The sequence below is a fragment of the Ciconia boyciana genome, chromosome 8, assembly GCF_034638445.1.
Source record: "Ciconia boyciana chromosome 8, ASM3463844v1, whole genome shotgun sequence".
Classification (NCBI taxonomy): Eukaryota; Metazoa; Chordata; class Aves; order Ciconiiformes; family Ciconiidae; genus Ciconia; species Ciconia boyciana.
Window position 1 is genome coordinate 12,830,677 of NC_132941.1, and position 15,065 is coordinate 12,845,741.

Genomic DNA, 15,065 nt, shown 5'->3' on the forward strand with positions numbered 1-15,065 from the left:
CCCACTAAACTCTTCTTGTTCCCTGTGTCCGTGGTGCTTGTCTGAGACGTAATCAGCCTCTCTCTAGGGTACAGGAGATGAGAAAAGGTGAAAAAGTGGGTATTTTTCTTCTGGATTGAATCAAACAGAATCGTACAGCCACCATTAGAATATGAACACTGGCTCTCAGAGAAAAATTTTCTGGAACAACAAATTCTGCAGCAATTGCTGTTGCCTATTTCTGACCCTTCTGTGGCCCAGAATGCTTTTCACCAGAGCAAGAATTATTTTAATGGTCAAGATTTTTAGGGGTGAAAACTGACTTTCAGAAATGAGTTCTCTGTGCTCTCTGAAAAGCAGACTGCAGCAGAGTTATGGCAGCTGCTGCTTCTCCTGCTTTACAAGAGAAAAGAAATGATTCTGGTCTTGAAAGATTTAAGGATCTTCTTCTGAATCCCACTTTCCACCAGAGTAAAACAGTACAAATTTTCCTGTCTCAATTACTGGTGGCTCTTTCCTTACACAGGACAACAGAAAGGGTTTCGCTATCAAGGTAAGCGGCTTCCTTGCTGCTGCCTCTCTTCTTACAGCTTATCATTTGCCTACTCTTAAAATCTCAGCACAGTTTTCTAATATCAGCTGCTTCATTTCAATTTAGGTATTTTTTGATGACGTGCTCTTTTTTTATTGCTTTAAATTACTTATGAGCCTCCCGTTCTGATGGGAATGAGTTCTCTGGTACAGCAACGTGCTTGCTGTGTAGTTAGGAAAGCTCAGTCATGTGATTTCAGGATTTGGAGGTTTCGCTATGCTCTGTTTTTGCTCTGTGTTCAAGCTCTAATTCCTTTCCATAGGCACCCCCTCTCCATGCATATCTGAAGCAAAGCCAGAGCTTTGATTTTACTGAAGACTGAAGACCACTTAGTCTGCTAAGAAGTTGTGAGAGAGGTGGCTGCGCTCACCCCTGCCTGGCCAAGTGCATCCCTGGAGAGAGCAACAAACAGAAAAAAAACCCCATAGTCTTCCAGCATGAGGAACCACGCGCTACGTATCTGCATGCTTGACCCAGCGCAAAAATACTGACAGCCAGAGTGTGTTTTGGCCTCAGTGTGGCTGTCTGTCTGGTCTGGGCTATTTCAGTCTAAGACAGCATTCTGCAAAGCTGAGGTGGGTCAACTAATAGTGCAGATTTAACGCATGCTGTTGCATTTTTTGGCTGCTGTTAAGATAAAGCCCTACTCTCCTTAGTAGTAAAAATAATAGATAAATACGTTTTTCAGTGCTTCTGAAGGAGAGAGAAGGGCAGCTGTTTGCCAGTCAGGTTGCTAACACTAATGCTCTGCCACCCATGCAGATGTGCTGGAGGGCTCCTATGGCTGCCCAAGCACGAACCTCTTAAAGGGTGAGGTAGCATCAAACTACAGCAGCTGTAGCTCCTTTCCCAGTGACCATATTTTGGTGTGAACTGGCTACTATACATCTGAATGCCCCATTCAACTGAGGACAGGGAGTTGTTTTGCTGCTCCTTAAAGCAAAAGGAGGTCGGGCTGTCTAGAGGTCTGACTCCAGCTGTGTGCTATTTAGGGGGCAGGTGGGAGAAAACATGCATTGGACCCAGCTGTTGTGTCTCCACACAGCAGGTACTCATTTTCTTGTGAGTGGGGTAAGACTTCAGTACTTCTGTACAAGTCCAAGAAGGAGTTTTTCTATAAGCAGTGAATATGCTTAGTATTGCTTGAGGTTTTTCTCTTGTACTTTCTTTATAAAGTCAGCAGACAGGACACAGATAGTGAGGAAAAAAGCAGGTGAGTTTATCAGAAGTTAAGGGGAGCATGAGTCCTTGTCAGTAGGATCCAGTCCTCAGATAGAAAAGATATGGGGAGGGCATGATGAATCCATGACTAGCTTAAATAACAAAAAAAAATATATTTGTGTGGGCTGGGCTCCAGTCTTGCTGGGGGAAGAAAAAGGAGGTAGAGATCCTAGCAAGGGATTTGCAGCTAGCTTAGGTATAGGTGATTGTATGTACCCGTACAGGAATGCTGCGTTTCTCTGGCTTCCTTAATTATAAATGCACTTGCAATTTTTTTTCTAACTCAAGCTGTGGCCTACTATTTCAATCACAGTTCGGTGTCTCTGTCATCCTTTCCTTGTGGTTTTGGTTTCTGGGGTTTCTTTTTGTTTGGTTGGTTGGTTGGTGGGGTTTTTTTGGTAGTGGTCTGCAGAAAATTAGGCCAGTCTGGGTTTGGATGGGTGTGCTCAGACAGCCCCAGGGCTGATACGAGTGCAGCTTGGTGTTAGCTGTGCCCTAGTGTTACAGCTCCTGTCCCAGTACCTGACCCTGTGCACAGCTGTGCTTTTGTCGTGTGATGGTCTGTGCATGTATACACCATTTATGCTCCCACTCGCAAGGCCTAATGTGCTGGGAAACAAAATAAGTGAAGATGTTTTCATCCTCAAAAAAAAAAAAAACCAACCCAAACCCCAACATTCTTGAGATAATCTGGTGTTATCCCTATTTGGCAGAAAAGAAGTTGAGGATGAAAAGGGAACCGACTACCTGGCCTACTGCTGCGGCGGGAGGCTGTGCTAGCGCTGTTCCGAAGGTCGGTTTCCACACTCCCTTTCTTCTGTTTGTGCTGCTCGTGTGGATTCTTTGGAGGCTAGAGCAGCTATCTTTGTAAAATGGTGGTCTCTAACAGAGCTGGTAGAATAAATTCTCTTACCCTGAGGTACTCAGATATCACCCTAAGGTGATAAGATAGATACTTTACTGTTGCAAAGTTAAAATGAGTCTCTTCAGTGTAACTCCATTATTCTTCATTTAAAAGATAAATATACCGTCATTGTCAGACCAGATATTCCCCTTTGTCAGCATTTCATGGCTCACTTCCTGGATCTAGATAGATTGATGATAGCTGTTTAATATTCTTTCCTCCACAACCAGTGATTTGAGAGTTGCCAACTCTCATGATGGCTGCTGTTTTTCTTAAAGCATTAGCTTGATGTACATTAGCCACACAAGAATCCTAGCTTGCTTTCTCTTTCTTTCAAATAAGTGGTTGTAGAGAAAGCTTGAAAATGGGAATCTGAACATCGAATGCTGGAGGCAAATAAACACGACTGTTATTTTTCAAGCTAATCTTATGACTTGAGGAAGGGGTGATAGGTTAATTAATGGCTTTAGAACAATGTCAGATGGAAGGATTTGATTTCTGACCCTTAGCTCCCTGAAGTACACAAGAGCCAAATGCTCTTGCTGTGAATACCTCTGAAGATCACTGGAAGATACAACTCAACTGCAATCCCTGGTGACAACCAGGAAAACTGCTGAGCTGTGAAGGAATGGCATGTGGTAGCCAGCACAAGCCTGTGTGAGTCAAATTTATTCTAGGACTCTTGGCCTTTGTGTTCTGACTTTGCATTTTGATGTGGGAAATGGTTTTTATTGACTCTAAGCTGTGAAGTTGTGAACAGTGTATGTTTTTAGGTGGTCCATAATTAGCCTTCAGTGTTAATGCATCTGTGAGCTAAATGCAGGAAGTTTCCAGCTTTTCAGTTGTGCTGTCTGGCTGCTTCCAGCTCTATTTCAGTCACTAGGAGTGAGCGACAAGGTTATTTTTGGCAGGCGGACCATAGAAGCATTCAGGTTACGTAGTCAAGGGGAGATAGGTGAGGGTGGGGAGTTGTCTGAGGCTGCTCTCTTCTGTGGGGATTGCAGTTGTGGAATATTTTTCACGTAAGCTGTGGAGTAAAGTTGCTCCCTGTGATAGTGTGGATCATAGCCTGACAAAGGCATAGCTTCACTTAGGGCTACCCACAATGTCAAAAAAGCTAGAAGCTCCTTGACAGGGTTTTTTGCTTGCTTGTTCTCAAGTGAATGCCTGCTGAAAGGAGAGTATACTATTGTTAGTTGGAGAAGATTGAATCTGTTCATTTTGGTGCGTGGGGATTTCTATTTTCCCGGTAATTCAAGTGTACAAAATTGTGCCTCCCAAAGACCTCTCTCGCTTCATCTGCTGTCTCTTTGGTGAAGCTCTACAGTGGTTCTCATGGTCTTAGCTTGCTCACTGGGTCATTTGATCATCTGTTGAGGACAGCGAAGGAATCTCTCAAACTGAAAATGAAACATGTCCCAGATAAAATGTTTTTAAGATTCAAGTCAATAAGAACTTCTCCAGCAGTATTTGAATGCTCCTCCATGTTAACTGCTTTCCTTTGGTTAAAAGTCCTCATTAAGACAATTGGAATATATCGTAAATGTCAGTACTTGTGGTATCCCGAAACTGAACGTCTGATGGTGTCTGCCTATCTAGACTGATCACATCAGAAAATCTTGCTGCAAAGGCTAGATACACCTATATATATTGCCTATATATAAATACACCTATATATACCAGGAGAGCAGGGCTGTTGCTAGACAGTAATAACGTTGTAGAGAAACTTTTTTGTATAGTTCTTATTTGGTATCTCAAGATATCCAGTGCCTTTAGAACATCTTAAGGCTGTGAAGCTCAGAAGGCTGCACATAGTCTAAAAAGGATAGAAAATTGTGCATGTTCTGCAAATAGAGCCAGCATGCTTCAAGCCTGTAAGTCAGCTGTTTGCATGCAGGATGGCCAAAGAACGGAGCAAAATGTTGAGGTTTGTGAGGGCAGTCCTACAGATAATAGTAATATTGCACCATGATCACCTGAGGTTGCTCCGTTCCATCCCTCCAGCAGTTTGTGTATAGACCAAATACACATCCACCTCTTCTATTTCTAATATGCTGTTATGTCAGTGGGGCAGGTAAACATACCACAAAACATATGGGAGAGTAGATACTGGCAATGATTGAGTTGCATATTTCTTTGATAAAAGCTTGTTTTGTGTTGTGTTGCTCCCCATACCCCCAGCTATGCAAGGTCTTGTTTCTGTGGACAAAGGAGAACCAAAGAGCAGAAAACTACTTCCTTGCCTGCAATTTCTAAGCTTGTCTTTTCCTGCCAGTTTTGTGCACCAAGGAGTTCTGGTCCCTCTCGGTGACTTTTGCTTCCACTTGTTTTCTTTCCTCTTCCTGTCGACACAGACACTTCAACAAACACTTGTGCTTGTACTTACACTGGAGTATATGCTTGTTTTTCCCACTCTTTCAAGTCTGTGTTTTCTATGACTTTTTTACTTTAGCTCTCACTCTGGCTTTCTTGAGGCTTGGCTTCATCCGCTGCCTGCCACCCTTTCGATGTACTTGTCTTGAACCGATTTGGAGATCAAGATGTGCGTTGAAGGCTGTGTGTCACAGCCTCTGCGGTCGCAGTGAGCCTGCTGGGTTCGTTAAAGTTTTGTTGTTTTTCATTGTGTTGCTCATGAAACAGTCTAGCTGCTCTGGCAACTTTCAGCTGACCTTGAGTTTGCAAGTACTTAGGAATCTACATACTACATAAATAAAATGAAAATTATTCTTCTTGTGATTATAATACTTTTCTTATGGTTATTGCCTGCAAGTTCTGTAACCTCAGTGATATCTCAGGAGATAAAACAAACTCTCAGTACATAAGTGTCTGTATATAAGCAACATCAAATCATGTTTTCTCCAATGCGATTGCTTCTTTTCATGTATCCCTGTAACTGAGCAAGTATTAGAAAAATAATTATTATTGACATACTAGAGAAGAGGCACATTTAATTCTATCTTATAGGCTACCAAGTTGTTTCACCAGATAACATCAGCATGTACGAACGTTATTTACAATGTAATCGGTGTTGTTGATTTGAGGGTGTTTCTCTGTTTCAGAAATTGATTGCTAAAAGACAGTGTGCTGCAAAATACTGCTTGTGTATGTTGGGTTATGTTACTGTGCATCAGTCTGGAGGAGACTCCTTGCATTTTAAAGTACCTTCAGGTTTTGGTGCAGTATCTGTGATGCGAACCTTTTGTTACTTTGTGCACGTTGTGGTATGCTCCTGGAAATTCTCTCTTCCTCCCCTCACCCCTGTGCAACCTTAGGGGTGAGGCCAGCAGGGAAGAAAACAGCTTGGTTGCTTTTTGGCTGTGCTTTTGCTGAGGAGGGGAAAAGGAGGAGCGGAGAACAGTGTTCTCAGGAGCTGGAGCAGGGGCCTTTGCGGCAGCCTGGCTAGACAGCGAAGCATAAGCCTCTTCTGCAATGAGGAGGGGGAGCAACAAAATGAAGAGCAGAAACTTCTGGTAAAACATAGCTGAGGGGCTGCATGCCAAAAAGATGCTCTAGATAGATAGCTCTGTGAATCTGGAGTTTATGAAAATGGCTGAAATTCAGCTGGAACTTCTTCACAAATTGGTTCTCCCAGTTTATACTTTGGGTAGAGTTAATATAAATTCTGTCCAGGCTAATATGCAAGTTATATGTGTGTGCAGACGCCTGCCTTTCCTCTGGAAACACTGTAAGCTTTACATGAGGATGAAGGAACAAAATAAATTCTGTGCTTCTGTTGAGGAGATGACAGAACTATTACTGCTCAAACTGAGCAGTGCAGACAACTGAAGCATAAAATTCCTGCAAACTCTGACACTGTGTCTCTTTAGAGAGCTTTGGTGCAGTCCCCCACTGCTTCCTCATGAGATATCTCATCACCAGAAATGCAGTTTGTGTATTGTCAGAGGACTTAGCTTCTCCCAAGCTTGCATAAACTGCTGGTGAGTTACTACTGATCATTCCTTCACAATACTAACTTTAAAAAGCTCCACTGTGAAATGGAGAATATTTAAAACCCCACACATTTAATAGTAATTCTGTCATTGCTGTATATGCTGGAACATAATGTTCTTAATATTCTAAAGGAACTTTTTTATCAGACCTTAAGAAATTAACATATTGATGTCTTAATTGCTAGCACAGAATATATAGATAATACCGTATCTTTCACAAGAAGCGTGTTGTGCTGACAGAGGAACTGATGTGACAGAGCTGAAACTTTTTCCCCTCAGGATAGAACAATTATTATATCCTTATGTTACTATAACTGGTTTCTCATATTCTCACATACCATGAACTCCCTATGATTTAGGGTTTTCTCATCCATTTTAAAAGCTTCTAGCTTATGCATCTGTTCCCTGGCCACTAGAAGCATCATTTCGTTGTGGTCAGTTGTCACTAATAAACATAATCAGCAACCATGGAGACAATGTGCATAGTACATGCAAGTTTACACAACTTCTTCCATGGACCATTCTCCTTGTAAGCAGGGGATGGAAATGGCAGCCAGGTCTCCATCTGCTGTCCTGTTCCTGCTTTCCAAGAAAGCTGTTTCAGTACCGACTGGTTTACTGATAAACATTTTTTACAAACAATTCCCGGCTTACCTTTTCCTGGATCATTTTTAGACATTCCCATCCATTGCCAAAGTTTTCTCAGCTAGAGCTTGAATGAATGAATAGCTGATTCAGCATAACAGGCTGGAAGCCACCATCAGGGATTAAAAAATGGTGGGGAAATAAGGAAGCGGGTCAGCTAGAAATGGAATAGACACTCTGTTGATGACAACTGGTGAATCCAGTGGATCTGCTTTCATATGCTTTGTCTCTAATCTGTTAAGTCCACCCCTGACCCTCTGCACTCTCAACTTGAATGAGAATAGCTGGTTCAGAGGTCATTATAAATGTAAAGCTAGTATTTTCCTTTCTCAAGTCTGTTGGTATTGACTTCCATCTGCCACACTGAGAAGTTTGTAGTTAAATGGACAGGTTTTTTCACCCTATTTTCCCATCTGTTTGAGGAGAAGCAGTGGTGACAGCTTCAGCTTTGTGAACTATCTCCACATGTTCCCCAACTACATAATTTCCATTAGCTGAAATTACATTTTTATTTATTAGTGTTTGAAGAGCTTGGGCTGGGCTGGGCTAAGACTGTGTGGAGCCTCTCATTGTGATTTTCTGGTGTTTACGCCCACTGAAGCCAAGACAAAATCACTTGGAATCAAGGAGTGGTTTCAGGTGGGTTCTTGTGTTTTCCCATGAAAACTTTGAGAGATCAAATACAATCCTCTGGTCAACATGAAGGAGGAAGCAGTGCCTCCTAGAGAAGAGCTGAATGTGGAATTTAGGGACACTGACCTGAATTCGGCTAATGAATGAAGTGTAGAAGAGTATCTGGCAATATTCAGCTGTCCCAGAACTGGTAATTTTCTAGGTAGTGGAAACTGCTACTTTTTTTTTTAAATTCCCTGCTATGCTAACTTTGATTCTGTGGGGGAGCGGTGTATTTATGTATGTTTTATGTAAATAAAGTGCCTGTTCTCCCCCCCGCATTTTCTCTTGAAGTGACCATTGAGCGTGCTCACTCTGATTCTTCTACTCAGTTTAACAGTTCCTAGTTTTGAAGACCCCTCTAATTCAAGGTGAGGGACACTGTCCTTACAGCATGAACTGTGTATTCTTTGGTTCCTTTCTGGGATCTGTTTGAAGCTGTCTCCTCCTCAAGGACTTCCTTGAACTTTTTTTCTAGTTTAATCTCCTGCCTGTCTAATGAGTTGATGCTCTTGATAAGATACCTTGCACAACCTCTAACCTTCAAGACAGGACAAACAATTGGCAATATAAGGCTCAAGGCTTTTAAAAGCCCTGCTTGGAAATGCTTTTTTCATGTGCTTTCTGATTTAAATATTTTGTTCAGTTTTACAGAAGCAATAAAGAAAATTATGCAAATTTAAACAGGCTTTAAAAATGTTCAATTTAATTGTCCTTGAGATACTGAATACTGGATCTGTTTAATGAGATATCTGCTGTCCAAGAATTTGAATGTGTTATAGACTCCAGTCCAGTTCCATAAGTGTGGGTGTTTGACCTTTAGATACTTGAGGGTATCCTACCTGCTTTCCATCTGCTGCCCTGAAATAGGTCCTGCTATGTCTGCTAGCCTCATGTGAGTGTCTTGGGTACTCTAAGGATCCACTGCTAATCATGATAACTAAAGTTTAGGCATCTAAGTTGAGCACTTAAGTTATTGTCATTATTTGAGGTGGGGTTTTTGTTGGTTTTTTAAAGAAAATTTTTTACTCTCCTCCCTGTTCTGATGAGCAAAACAGCACTACGGATAGGACCTTGTTTGCAGCAAAAAATTGTTCTTGTGAACTGCAGTCATCTGTCGGAGCCATGAGCACATTTCTGTGCAAATCAGCTTATTGCTGTGAAGTTGGCCAGCTCTGACCAAATCACAAAGGGATTATTAAATATTATAAAAAGTCTCAGTGAATTCCTGCATCCCTCTTTACCCTGCTCCCAGCTTCCCAGGTTCTAAACATTAAAGGCCAGCCACAGGTCGGATCCAGTAGCTCTAAACTACTTTGGCAGTTCTTTTGGAGCAGATGTGGAGCAGTGAGGCTTAGGGAAGAGAGACTACTGCTGCAAACTTGCACAAACAAAAATGTTCTTGCTTTTGACTTCCAGCACAGTTTAGAACACTTTTCCCCCCCCTCCCTTTGTTAAAGTTCTGCATTTGGGAATGTTACATGTTTTTCTGACTGAACTAGAAAATAGAAATATGCTTGTGCCTGCACCCAAATCTGGGGCCAAGCAGACTGTGACTCTTGGCTGATTGAAATATAAATCCCGGTGTCTGGAAAATCCAGATCTAAATACAGCCCTTAAAGACCTATCAGTGCAGGATTCATAGCACCAGAGTGCTGTGGAGGGAGGGAGAAAAAAAAATCATTGTTGTTTCCATAGTTGCTAAAAACTAATGGAAAATGGTGTAGAAATAATTTTAAAAAACCTCAGACAATGCTCTTACTAAGGTATTTCCTGAATCTATAGTGAAACAAAATAGTTTAAAGCTTAGTCTGTCAGCCTTCTTGTGCTGGCAGGACAGTGAAGACAGCAAAGCAAATCCATATGCTTAGTATTTGTAATGAACAAGCAGGAGTACAAAAAAAGAGGTGGTAACCACTCACTGACTTGCTATCTTGCATGCCTTTGACTTTGATTTTACTAAGAGCATGGCTACCTCTTACTGACTTTGTTACATATCAAGAGGATACATTAGTATGTTTCTATTCGCATAACCTATTGTGGCAAGACAGCACCCTCTGTTTACATGCTTACCCCTTGTTAGTGCTAGCATTATATACTATAAATGCATCTCATGCATTACAGTTATGTGGTTATGTAGTGCTTGCTTGGGCAGTATATTTAGCAAATTGCGTAGTCAAATGATTATGTTAGACTGAATGGCTGACGTCTAGTACACAAGTAATTATGAACTAAACTTACTATGTATGAGCTGGAGCCATAGCTGCTTTCAGTGACAGATGGAAAACTCCACTGAACCTTTTATTGGCCATATGCCATTTCTGAGTGTTGGCCAACAACAAGATTTGTTGCTAATATATAATGATTTAAACAGTAAAAGGAGCAGCTGCACTTTGATTTTTGGTGCCTTTACTACAGGTTTTCCTGGAGCTTTTGAATATCTACTGCCGCTTTCTAATGCAAAGCTGTCACTTCTAGTCTGTGAGAAGAGACTTTATCTTCCCAGCACTATCTGTGGTAGAATTTTATATTTTGATCCTTATAACTAAAGCTCTCCTCTGCCTTTTATTGCATTATTAAGTTGACAGCATAAAAATCTCCCTGCAACATGGGGCTGGCAATGGCTTGTAAGAAGGTGGCTCTGTTGTGTAGTACCGCAACAGACTTTTTTTTAGGCTGTCAGTAAGTCTTATGTTTTATGGCCTGCCTGAGGACTGGGAGACCAGCATTCCTCCAGCTGTTCAGAGAAGACAACTTTCAAAGCATAGTTCATTGAGAAGAACCGCATGTGTTGTTCATCGTATTACCAGGACAGTGTTTGCAAATGTAAGTATGTGAATATAAACTGCAATCATTATCTATGCAGAACATGTCACAGTGTTTCAACTGCTGCTGGTGGAGCAGAAAACTTGCTGCCATGAAATGCTTTGACCTTCATTCCCCCTAAAGAGGGTTTCACTGCGTTGTCCGTTATCAATTTGCTCACTCTAATATTCATCCAGAGAAAAACAAGATTGGGATCTGGATAGCAGAACCATTCCGGCCCTGGGCCCAGCAGCAAAGAACATGGTAAGGGAGGTAGATGACAAGGAAGAACATTCCAATAGAACTTCATGTATGTATGTTTTTTTTTTTTTAAATAACACTTTGTTTTATAAAATTTGTGTTATGCAGGCTTGCATACAAACAAAACTGGCTAGGCGTTTGACTGTCCTGGGCAGCATCAATCTGCACGGCACTGAGAAGTACTCTAGAGGTTTCTAGGATGTGTTTGAGTGATCCTATTGGTCAGATAACAGTCATCTTGTTGCTTCTGTGCCAAAGGAAGCATGAAGTGGTCATTGCATAAAGTGTTTTTCATTGCAGAAGGCAAGCAGGTAGGGAAGAGAGCAGTTAATACCTGTATGCTTCTTGCACCTCCTTGGAAATAGGTAAGAAATGAGGTTAATGTTGCTCTCCTCTTTCTGTGACGGCTCATATGGAGAGAGTTACAAGGACTCAACTGTGTGTCTACAGCCATGGTTTTGTTCCTGAGGGGCTCATGGGACATGCTGCGGGTGGGACTGGCTTGCACAGTCTAGCCTTGGTGCGCTTGAGGGCAGTGTTTCACATTAGCTGGCTGTGGCTGAGCTCTGCTCTTCATGGCTGGACTGCCTCTGGGTCTCAAGTCTGGTTGCTAATGTTCTGTTATGATGCTGTCGGTAGTGCTAATATGCTCTTGCATTGTATCAAAGACTACCTTTCTCATCTGCCTAGGTGCGTTGCCATCTGTTGCTAGAGCAGTTTTTCCCAGTAGGGTAAGCAAAGTGATTTATCCATGCAAAGCCTAAAACATTAATTTATTTCTTCACCCAATAGTAAAAAGTAACCAAAGGAAGGGCCTCTCTGCATTTACTGCATCTTTGACCTTTCTTTGTGGTGTGTGCATGCCAGCTGACTCCAGCCCTTGCAGGTTGGATTGGTTGCTGACTGCTGCATGCTCTGAAAGTGTCAGTGTGTTGGCCTTGCTCATCCCTTCCTTTAACAGACCAATGTTTTATTATGTTTGTTAGTTTATTTATCTTGTATCTCTTCCTTTAGCTTTGGAAAAGCAGACATGTAACTGCTGGCTGCAGGCGGGTTGTTTCTTCACAGCTAATAGCCTTTCTGTTGTAGTTTGAATGTTTGTTGGGATGCTCCTTATCTAGGTCATAGTTTTCCTTTCCTGTCAGATTCCTCCTACACCCTTCTTTGATCTTACCTACAGCAAGCTATCTGTCTCAAACAGTCAAGCAGAGCTATGCAAAATACTCGTAAAGAGATAAAGATATTTCCTACTTTGTCATGTCTTGTAGAGAGTTGGACCCATGTGAAACCCATATCAATCATACGGATAGAAAACAGTGTAATTTTTATTTGTATCGGAATTGAGAAGTAGAAGATAGATCTAATTCTGAGAGAGGTTTATAGTTGTCTGTGTTATCAATCTGAAATGGCACCTACTCGAGAATAATTTTCCCAGTCATGTGGATACCCTTACTGTACCATCTGTGAACTGCACGCTCTTTCAGAGTGTCCTGTGCAAGTTTTTGTCTTGCACAACCAGTGCATGATATCTTGTGCATCTGTGCAACACAGCCCAACCACCCTCTTCCATTTCTGACTATGTTTTTACACATTTTGATGCCACCTTCCTCTGGTGCCTTGTGATAAATCAAGCTGAGTCTAGTACATATGTAGAACAGCTGCCCTGTTCTTTGCTCTTTTTTTGTTGTTGGGGGTTTTTTTTTGGTGATCTTTTTTTCCAGGGTTGAGAGAATCTCTTATCCAGGTGTTTGTGGTTAGGTGCAAACTGTTGATCATAGAGCACTTGTGCTTTCCTTATGTTGTACAATTCCCTAATGCCCATTAATGTCACTGGCTGCATCATCTGCCCTCTTTGTAATATTTGCTGGCATCAATGTACGTTGGTCTAAAACCTAGTTAAATGATGTAGTATCCTTTGCTAGAAGGAAATACATACCAGCTTATATTTTGAGAGTTTAAAGGCTACAGCTATTTTCAGATAACTTATGTCCACATAGATTATCCAAAACTAAGGGAAAAAAGGGATATTTTAAAAGCTGTTGGGAAGATTAGTGAAGGTTGTTTCCCCCTCTCCTGAAGTCATTGTCATGTACTTCCCATTGATGTTTATAGGCAGTTGTGCATGCAGTCAAACAGTAAGGAATCAGATAACAGAAGAACGATTATGGAAGCAATAAAGTTCTACAGTTTCCTTTTTTTCTCAATAAACCTGTTCTTGCTTCATATAAAAAATTGAAATGATTTTTCTGTCTGACAGCTGTACTGTGAGTAGTGTTTAGGCATGGTTAGTCATATCTCCTCATGATATTATTGCATAGCAAGACCAGTGATTTACAAGTTCAAGATAAGGGTCCTGGGCAGCATCATTGCAATGTATGAAGCAATTAAAAATGTGATGATTCTTGAGATGACACGTACAAAAATAAAAGCACTTTGCTAGAAAGCAGGACTTGCTGTTGTCAGCTGGTGATTAGTATTTGTTGTCTTAAAGGCCCAAGGTTATTGCAGTCTTGACTTTTTCAATGCAGCAAGCTCTCAGTGTGATGGGCACGACTCATGCTTGGCTGAGTGCTGTGGCTGCAATTTTTGTTCAGCTGGTACTCATGCAGAATGAGTATCTTAAGATCTTCAGCCAGATCTTGTTGAGCAGTCATGCCAGGCATGTCTTTAAAATCCAGTGGTGGGAGTAGAGACTTACGACAGGTAAAGCAACAGTGTATGGTGAATGTTTCTGTAACCGTAATTACTGTACTCTGACTTTCATAAGATGGAAAGAGTTTTCTGTATTGGAGATTTGTGGTGACTTGGATGGGGGCAAAAAATAGTTCATACTATTCTTTGTAACTCTTCTACATCCGCTGTGATTTCTAGGGTTTGTGCTGTTAGCAGCCTTCACTTGGCAGATGAATGGTGGGAAGTGGGTCTCTGAAGCAGCGCTGTGTAGTAGCCGTTTGGTGTTTGCTCCAGGCACATGTGTATTATCTTGTTTATTCCTGAGCAGATCTGTTTTCTCCTTGCCTTTTGGCAGCTCACCCCACTGTTTCCTTGTGTGTTTTGTTATACAACTGCTACACAGACATGTGCTGCGTGAGTCTGTATGTGTGTGCAGGTGGGTACTTCACAGCTATCGGGAGACAGCAACCACGTAAAGCACAGAGAGCAGTGTGATAAACAGATGCACCACTGCTGGATGGGACCCAGGAGCATAGTTACTTGGCTCTGCTAATGCCTGGCTGGATGAGTTTAGCAATTCCTGCCCATATCCATGGCCTTTAAAATGAGGACAGTGTCAGTGTTCTGTGTAGGGGTAAAAAATTGTAACATCTAAAGATAAGTTTTACTTGAGAAGTAATTTTCTTGATTATGCTGTACATAGCAAACAAAACAGGAGCAAATGATCAAGTGTTTTCTAATAGCTTTGACAGGAGATGGCATCTGTTGAAGTCCAGGTGGATTTATTAGTGGAGTAACCCTGTCTCCCTAGAGCTTGCTCCTGTCACATGCTGCCTCATTCTACGTTCCCTATTGGAGTGCGTACAAGCACGGTGTGCAAATGATATTTAATTATTGCTAACAATTTTAAGAAAAAATTAAGTTCTCAGTTTCATACCAATGTTGATGATAGATACACCTATATAGATACACACACTTGTACATGTATATCTTTATAGGGATAAAATGTACATAGTGAATAAAAAAGATTATCAGATTCATGCATTCAAGTACCTTACTTTGGTTTTCTTCTCCTGCACTGAATTTGATATGCTATATAATTAAAATATGTCATAAGAGAAAATTTTACAAACCAAATCCTGGTGACCTTTAGTTCCTAATCTCAAAGCTGCCAATAGAGATCCAGATGCTTGGGAGCCGTATCCAACTGCAGACAAATCTCAGGTGCAAGCAGAGTGGTTATTAATCAGCAGCTGTGCTTATGAACATTTATAGTTATTCCATTTTCTTGCCTAAGTAGTAAAAAAAATCAGACGTTTAAACCACATTGGATTAATAGAGATAGCAAAGCATTTTTTTTGAG